A 9,142-nucleotide genomic window follows, 5' to 3' on the forward strand; every position below is an offset into this window, starting at 1 on the left:
TGTTTATTGCTTTATGTAGATCATTAACTTTAGGTTTAACCGCAGTGTAATTTTCTGCTACATCACGTCATATCTGCAATAAAGAGATGGCATACCCCTTTGGGGAAAAAAAAAAAAAGTCCTTTCTGCCTTTATGCCTTTCGAGATTGAGCTAATCGTCACAAAGTTGGCAGCTGAATAGAGCCAGTGAGTTTAATCTGACCACAGTGACATGTTTGATTGGTCAGAGCTGGGGTGGGAGGGTGGGTGCGGGTGGGTAGCCCTCTCCTGTGGCAGTAGAGAACAAACATAAATCTTCTTCAACAATCTATTTTCCATCATACTTATTCACAGGGGACATCTCAAAGTGGTCTTTACCCTTTCTGTCAATGGCTGCCCTCATCCATCAATTTCATAGAGAATTATACCCCAGATCGATGTAGTTCACGACCGCTGAGCATTTGTCGAGGGGTGGTGGAGGTGGTGGTGGTGGGGGGGGGCGGGGGGAGAGTGTGGGGGGGTGGATGGTCGGGTGTATGCACCGCTGCTGGTTCTCAGAGGCCTGATAGCTACATTTGGTTGGCCACCCGCTGCACTTTGCAGTTAAGAATGAGAAGCAAAGCTAACAGGTCAAGCAGAAAGGCTCACAGATATCTGGATTGCATGAATGACGGAGTGAATGAATGGAGTCATCCTCGCAAAAAAATGTTTTGCTCGGATCCCATGTGTGTCGGATTTTATTTTTAATTAGACTGAAACACTTTATTTGCCATTATTCCACAATGAGCAAATTAAAAACGCTATGCGAAATTATGCACACTCAGTACAGCCCATACACCAGCAGGCAGAGGCCACAAGGCTTTTAGTTTGGCAAATGGCATATTTGTTTTTAACATGAGACAAAAGATCAGAAAAAAAGCCCTTGAGTGCACAGCCTCTTAAACTTCACGCGCGTCCTTGTTATCTGCTGTTGTCTAAAGCCATTATTCAAAAAAAGAAGTTCAATTTAAGGAGAAGGACACAGTAATAATGGGTGTGAGGGACAAGGCCTCGTCTAGCCATTATGGAATATGTAGCAATACCATTACACACCCTCTGACAAAGATATTCAGGCTGGATAATGGAGCTACGAAGAGCTGTAGCACAATGCATAATTGCTCCTTCTGAAACATTGATGAATTAAATTAGGGGGTGGGTGGGATCAAATTCATAAATCAAATTACAGTACCTTTGCTTGGGCATGCTTAAACAGTCGAGGACTCTTTAGAAGTCCCTTTTAAATTGCAGGGGGGCTAAAGTAAATGAAGTAGGCATAATTATGTGTATCTTCTCACTCCAGCATTGTCTTCAATGAATTTTTAACAAAGGCAACCATTAGCTACAAACTAATACCAGTTAAGCCTCAGCAAAACTGAATTATTAAATCTGTCAGCCAATATCCTATTACAGCCTACTTATGAATAGTTGATTTTATTTTGTATAATTGACAAGGCTTATCGTACAGTGGGGCCTTCCGTGGCAGCTTGGGTTTTGCGATGCGGTGATATGTATAAGCCTCAGGTACAAAAGGCCGGCTCACGTCAGGTTCATTCTGTGCGGTTGGTTGGTTTCCTTACAGGTAGGATCTCATGACCTGTCATAACCGCCTTATGGAGCGGTGGAATATCAGGCAGCATGAGGGTGCAGCCTGCTCATATGCCTGCTGACAGGTTGAGTGCATGAAAGACCATTTTATCATGACAGAAAGGAAGACTGCGTACAGTGCCAGATCTAGCACATTTGGGGCTCTGGACAAGCTTCCCATGGCACCCTGCCCCCCTCCAAATTATTATTATTATTATTATTATTGTTGTTGTTGTTGTTGTTGTTGTTGTTATTAGTTTTTACTAATAAGAATCAACACAAATAAACAACTTAGCTGGCAATTAATAATAAATAACAACCAATAAGGTAATACCGTATGAACAAGTTTGGAAATATCATCTTGTGGTTTTTTTTTTTAATTTTACACAGAGATTATGCTAAAAGTCACTATGAAGGGTCTTCTTTATGTCATCTTTGCATTTACACAGAACCAAACAACGGCAGCATCACTCCACTTCAGTGTGCAATTATAGACAGCATGCCGACATCGTGGAATCAAAAGAGGCCCCATTGGCAGGACATGTAAACACAACAGCTTCGGCCTCTGATGTGACATAAAACGTAAGCATAGGCTACACATTCTAAACCATAGCAAAGGCATTAACATGGCAATAACAATCATTTAGCATCTCTGCTAGGGCAAGGAGCTCTTATATCTCTTTTTTTTCCCAGTTTGCGGACTTTTCCAGACGCTGTTCTTCCTCTTTGAGTTAGCCCCTTCACTGCCAACAGCTATTTTTTAAGTCATCCATGGTGGGTCGCACATAAAGCACTTATCAAAACGTCACACTTGTGCCATCCATGATTGTATTCTGTCGACTGTCCTGTTCATGCTATGTTCCTCCCCTGAGCAATAGGCAGCACAAGCCCCTGTTTTAGGATCCACCGCCTGCATGTATAACTGCATGTATAAAGAGGATCTTAAATGTTAACAAATATTTAAATTAAGTCTTGTATAGTTTTCTGACAAACTTAATGTTGGTAGAAAATAAGTATAAAGTAAAATAAATAAATAAAAAAAAAAATAAGCACGTACAAATAAGTAGCCTTTTTTTCTTCCTTACTTTCCATTACTAATATGCAAATCCCTCTCCTACACACACACTTGCACATACACACACTTAAGACATTAAGTCCTCAACCTGGACTGGGCTTGTGAGGGATATTGGCATGTACACGAGATTGATGAAAATTACTTCCAGAGCATTTATTTCTTCTAATACCACTGAAAGAAGAGTGTGCACTCAGGAGATATTTGATCTGAATTAGGGAAACTGATGAAGCAATTGATTAATTGGAATTTAAGCCATCAGTCACCGGAGCCATCAGCAGCATCATTTACATTCCAAACAATCAGCTGAAGGCCCGATAGGACACTAAGTATTAATACGCAGGAGTCAATGTGATACTGCCACGTCGCCACCAACCCTTATTGACAAGCACAATGACACTGTTAATCCCCACCTGATCAAATTGCATATATTTTGGGATTTCCACACCAATTCAATATATCTTGTGAATTTTTAATCTGGTAGGAGCAGTGGGGTTTAAGCAATAGAGATTTATCTTTTTCTTTCTTTAAGGTGAAACACATTAAAGACAGGAGAAGACAAGATCCATGATTAATTACTGCCCTCTATCCTTCGTTATGTTGTTGCCAGATATAGAGTGATGTTTTTATTCATATGCTTTATGCCATATAGTTTTCTAAATGCCGGGTGAAAAGTTCCCCTTCACTGACACCAATCATCATGTTCTAAATGTGCTCATTTGTATGAAGCTGAATGTTATTTGCCACCATTAATAATAAAGCAATGTTATGTTTAGGTAGGTTTGGTCATGATTACATTTGTCTACAACTAACAACTCGGAATGACTGTTGCACGATATTCATACTGCTGAATTATCCTGTAGACAAAATGTTTGAGTGAATGCAAACAGCACAGCTTACACAAAAATATGGAAATTAAACATACTTTGGAAATGTCAAATGTACTTTGACTTGCATCCTGGCGATCACAATTTTGTACCAATTGCTATTGTAAATTTCTGCAAACCACAGAAACATTTGTACGTTGCTATGTAGTGAATATGTTGATACTTTACATTTCTTTACATTTCAACAATACTGTGGTTAATGTCTGGTTAAGCTAAGTACAAAAAATACTTGTTTATGGTTAGGAAAAGATGGTATTTTGGCATTATTTTAACAGTTTTGGAGGCGCAATCCGAGTAGGAAATGCAGGATGTCTCAGCAATAAGCAAATGCTCTTTGTGGCCCCCTTGTGGCAGGCAATGCAGCAGTATCTTAAAAAAAAAAACAAAACACTGCCTTTAATGCTACTAATCCTAGCAAGAAATGCAGCAATCTTGTGGTAACAAGAGCAGCTTTTTATGGTGCTTTCCCCATTGGATTAACAGTGACAGTACTTACATTCTATCAAATTTGGGAGCTAAAAAGCCGCTGGAAACACAGCGACAGGTATTGATAAAACAGCCAGGTCTGGTGAAAAAGGGCAATGGAAATACAGGGACAGGCCCTGCAAAAACACTTATTGTTTGAGGGCGGAGCAAAACCTAGAAAGAAAAACAAAACCTTGACAGCTGTCTTACTCAGATTTTATGCCATCCTTCTCCTCCTCCCGAAGTCAAAGTCAGCGCATATATTGTGTCACTTTAGAAACACTGACATGACATGTATAAAAAAATGCAAATGTAACATATTTGTGTTTTTTTTGCAGAAATGTACAATGCCAACATTTTCTTCTAGCAACTGAGCTTTATGATAAGTATGAAACCTTTCCCAGAAAGCATTTGATGCATTGGATGTGACATACAGGTGGTGGGTTATTTTAACATTCACCCGAACAAGCTAAAAATGTTTCCAATATAACATTATGATACTGTAAATACCCATAAACAGCTTTGAAAACGGATACTTCCCACGGTGGGCCTGCAACCAAATATCTGACAATAAAACAACAAAGTCCTGTAACAGGAAATTGTTTGCATAAAAACAGAGACACTATAAAGGAAATGAGCAAAAACTAAATATGAAAAAAAATAACAGCACCAAGAAATGTCAGGATCTACTATGATTTAGACGATGAGCCTAGATGCTGCGACTCATAAAAGGACATGCAAACCTTTTAGGTTAGTTTCTACAGACTACAAATAGTTTTTGTTCTCATGCTCTGGCACAAATTCACAGACGCAAACATGAATTACATGCCGGGCTATATGATTCACAGAAGGCACTGATTGTTCTTTCAAAGTGCCCATTACAGAGGCCTATCATTGCAACATCAAGCCCTCCTTCCCATTGACAGTGCTGACGTTTTCCCACTTGGCCTGAGCCCCCTACTGACAGCAACGCCAGTAATGCTCCCTCCCTCTCTCTCTTTCTTTCTTTCTCTCTCTTTCTTTCTTTCTTTCTTTCTTTCTTTCTTTCTTTCTCTCTCTCTCTCTGCTGCTCTCACAATGTTAGATTTTGCTGAAGAAGTTAGTCATTAGTTGAAACAGCAGAGTGTTGTAATGAAATCTGCCGGCCACATCAATAGTGTTTACTGTTGCCAGTTTGCTTTGCTCCATGCTTTTTTTTTTTTTTTGTTCAAAATGTATTTGTGTGGTGTGCAGCGGTACAGCATCACTGTAATGATGTTTGCCCCCGCTGACGTGTGAGGGCCAGCGACTCAACCCCACGTAATATCTGCTTGTGCATGGATCACATGTCTGCTACATTTAATAAGCTGTTTATCACGTACCCTGGAAGTTAATCATTTATCAACACATCATCAGATCACACTGATGGATTATTCTCAATAAAAGCACCTTCGTCTAGTTGCTGCATGTCTGGCTGGCTGGGAGAAGTGCTCCCCTCCAACTGGTTTCCCCCAACTTAAAGCTCTAATTAAGTAGCCAGGGCGCTAAGTTACAGAGAAACAGCTAGCGGGAACCACAGGAGACAGGCTGCAGCGCTACAGCAGCGGCAGCAGCAGGCCCACTCACTGCGATCGTTTCCTCAGACGGGTGTCAAAACACCCCCGGTCTGCCTCCCATCAAGTCCCCTGCGCAGAAATAGGAAGTGAGCCCCTGAAAGGAAAGATTAAAGTTTTCTGGAAGTACTGCTGGCAGCTGCACATGCCCTAAAGATAAACTTTATCCGGCCGCATGTGCAAAACTTTGCTGGAGCCATTTGTCATCTTCCAAAGTAATACATTTCCAAGTGGCTTAGATTTTAGACAAGAACATGAGACTGGCCACCGCAGTGTGGTCTGCTAGTGTTCCAGTGTTTTGATACTGATGGAGAAATTTAAATCACACCAAACACCAAAACAGCACACTTGCATATATTTGCTATGTCTGCCTTTTCATTAAGAATTCTATCTCATAATTTTTAATTTACATATTATGGCTCAAAAGATCGAATTGCTACATCATGTTATGTCTTCCGTTCCATTTGTGGACAAGTATTATCAAAATTAAAGTTCCGGTGACATGTCATCAGAGGTATACTGTATTGTGAGAGTAATTCGATTAAACATATTACCAGGGTAAAGTAGTCAGTGACTGGGATATACTGTATGTAACAGTCTGACAGTGACCAAAAATAGGATGATACATGATACTACCATTGAAGTAAAGAGGGATTTCACTGATGTAAAGAAGGTCCTCTTATAACACTAGGCCGTCTACGCAGTAGAAAGACGCAGATACTTTTGAAATTACATGACCAGAGGAAAACAGAGATAAAGGACACTTTTGCTCAAGAGGTAGAAAACCTACCGCTACCAGAATGCTATGCACCTGACGTGGACTGGTGCGTGTGAAACAATGGCGGTCAGCCAGATCTTTTGTTACAGTTAAACAGTAAGCTAAAGCTTGTTTCAGAAAACATCTGATTTGAGAAATATTCAACTTAGTGACAGAATTTTGGTTTACATTTGATCAGTGCTGTTTCTTTTTTTTTTTTTTTTGCCTTCACTGGGCAGGAAGCAGAGGTGCCCACTTCCTGTTTACAAATCCTTGTCATTACAGTGAGGCGGAGCATTAAAAATGTTTCTGAAAACATTTTAGGCAAGAAATAGGCAGTGCAGTTACGTAATCTTAACATAATCAGCAGTACCTAATTTTAAAATCTGATAAGATTTTGGTCCAAGCTTGAGAGAGAGAGAGAGAGAGAGAGAGAGAGAGAGAGAAAGAAAGAGGCGAGTTTGTCTATTGATCTGCTGTATACGCTTTGAGAATGTGTTGGCGGCGGCACGGTGGGGTGAGGCTGGCGGGCAATATGAAAAAGTGGAAGTACAGCCTGTAGTTTGGGCAACAGACTCGAGAGCCAGAAAACTCAGTCAAATGATGTTCTTTACAGCATTTAGAGGAGTTTCATCGTGGAGGGAGAAGGAATATCCAGGCATTGGTTAGATGGAGGGAAGTGTGTGTCATGTTCACACATAACCCAAATTGTTTTGATGCAAGGCTGATTGAAAAGTGGAGGAGTATGCCTTTCAAAAAACATCTTTAGGCTATAAAAAACTGCATTAAATGCCAGTCATAAAAATATCAGCAACATGACCCCTGATGTTAAATGAACAATACTTTGCAACCTGTGCATACACCTGATTATCAATAAGGCATATCCAACAGCCTTACTCACTGTCACCTCACTTGAATAAACCAGAAAAGACACTCAACTCACTCGCAATTAAAAACAAAAAACACACAAAAAAAAACACACTCAGAAAAAAAAAAACCTCCCTGAGTGAACACAGAAGTCACCGCTTAAGGATCCATCATGATTATGCTATATTTAGCATGTTACAAGCATGCACCTGCTGGCAACACAGCATCATGAGTGTCTATTATTTGGGTCAGATAGCATGCTCAGTAGGCTGATGCTAGCCACAATCATAAACCAAAAGGACAATTACTTAAATTGCTTGCATTTTTGTTACTGGTCTAAATGCTAGCCCTGGCCTGGGTGCAACTGCTTTGCCACACCCTTTCAGAAACACCTGTAGCTTCTTCTCTGCTGCAGTTGCTGAGTTATCACCTTTCTTAAGTCCTACTTTCACATGACATTTCATGTGTCTTCAATAAAGACAAATTCGAACCCCTCTGTAAATTGGAAGCCATGATCATGCGATAACTTATACATTAAGTGTTTATCTTTTTTGGCAAAATTTGTACAACAGGTCTGGACCACCTGTACATTAAAAAAACTGTTGGAAATCCAACATCCACTGTCATCTTGCGCCTTTGATATTATTAGGGCTGCGCTGTAGCGATATTTGCAGTGGGGGAGTTCCCGCCAAAACACCTGTCCAGCTAACCACAAGCAGCCTCATTAAATGCAAGTGCATGGATTGTCTGTCACAGCTGTCAATTATATCCCTTTTTGTATAATTTAATAACTCATTAAAACCAAACTTATCATAAAAACAAACACTTGAACAAACATCAAGGTGATGAGAACTACCTTTAGTGTCAGAAACAATCTTTGGGATATTTATTGGGCATGTACTTTGAGTTTTTAGTTTGGCCTATGTCCCATTCACTGACATGAAGGGGTGGGCTTTATGACTTATACTGCAGACAGATTAAAAAAGCTACACTTTGGGGGAACTGTCATGTTGTCCATCTTTGCTGTTATATCTTAGCTAGTTATTAGTTGGTAACTAGCTTCTAGCGGTCTGAGCACCTCTGCTGAATGAATGAAAAGTGAGGCATTCAGATACCATCCACCAACAGAAGATTTACTGCAGTCTTCAACAGAAAACACAATACACAGCCATATCATAAAGTTATGCTGGAGCCCTGAGCTTATCTAGTCACTTTAATACTAGCTAACGTCGCTGTTAGCATGTTAGCTCTCCACACACCAATGCACTATGTCACATTCACAGGCTAACAACAAGGCCACCGCCCTTAAGGGGGGGGGGGCGTTTAACGAGTGGGATATGTAAAACATCTTTGTATGCATGTCTATTTCAGTGTTATTCATGTGTTATTTCAGTCATACAGCCTATAGTTTGAAAGCTAGCTTCTTCCGGTGCCATTAATGCTGACCATTTCGAAATACAAAGCACCACAGCAGGCTTAATATACGCTTCTATCAGACAAACAAGTGAACTTTTATTACTCACCTGTGAGGTGCTATTGTGATCCAAAAATCCATATTTGTTGCCATTTTTCCAACAGAAACACTACTCTGAGACTCCCCAAATGTCCAGGTGATCTGTATCTACTGAAATATTTAGTCCAAACTCATTATTACATCCATAGATACCCACAAACTGCTGTTGCATCACTTCAAATGTTTCCTATTTCACCACTTATGATTGCTCATTTTCTCTTTCTGGCAAACTTCACATGGCACTAGGCATGCTGTGTTGTTGTGACCAAGACTTCCTATTGAAGCCTCATTGGCAATATAGGAGCCAATAGAAAACGTGTTGCTAGGCAGAATAAGCAGGTGAACAGAACCTGACAGGAAGTGCATCACTGACATGTAAGGGAGTAT

The 9,142-nt window shown here is 40.2% G+C and overlaps 1 protein-coding gene across 1 annotated transcript in view; it reads right to left on the reverse strand.

The window, feature by feature from the left end:
- LOC121946226 (nuclear factor of activated T-cells, cytoplasmic 1-like) overlaps positions 1-8,827 on the reverse strand; it is a 155,339-nt gene extending 146,512 nt beyond the window's left edge. Inside the window, exon 1 of the mRNA XM_042490717.1 lies at positions 8,766-8,827. The gene's annotated coding sequence lies outside the window, so the exon portion shown is untranslated. The remainder of the gene's footprint in view (positions 1-8,765) is intronic.
- Between the last annotated feature and the right edge of the window lie 315 nt (positions 8,828-9,142).

The sequence above is a fragment of the Plectropomus leopardus genome, chromosome 7, assembly GCF_008729295.1.
Source record: "Plectropomus leopardus isolate mb chromosome 7, YSFRI_Pleo_2.0, whole genome shotgun sequence".
Taxonomy (NCBI): domain Eukaryota; kingdom Metazoa; phylum Chordata; class Actinopteri; order Perciformes; family Serranidae; genus Plectropomus; species Plectropomus leopardus.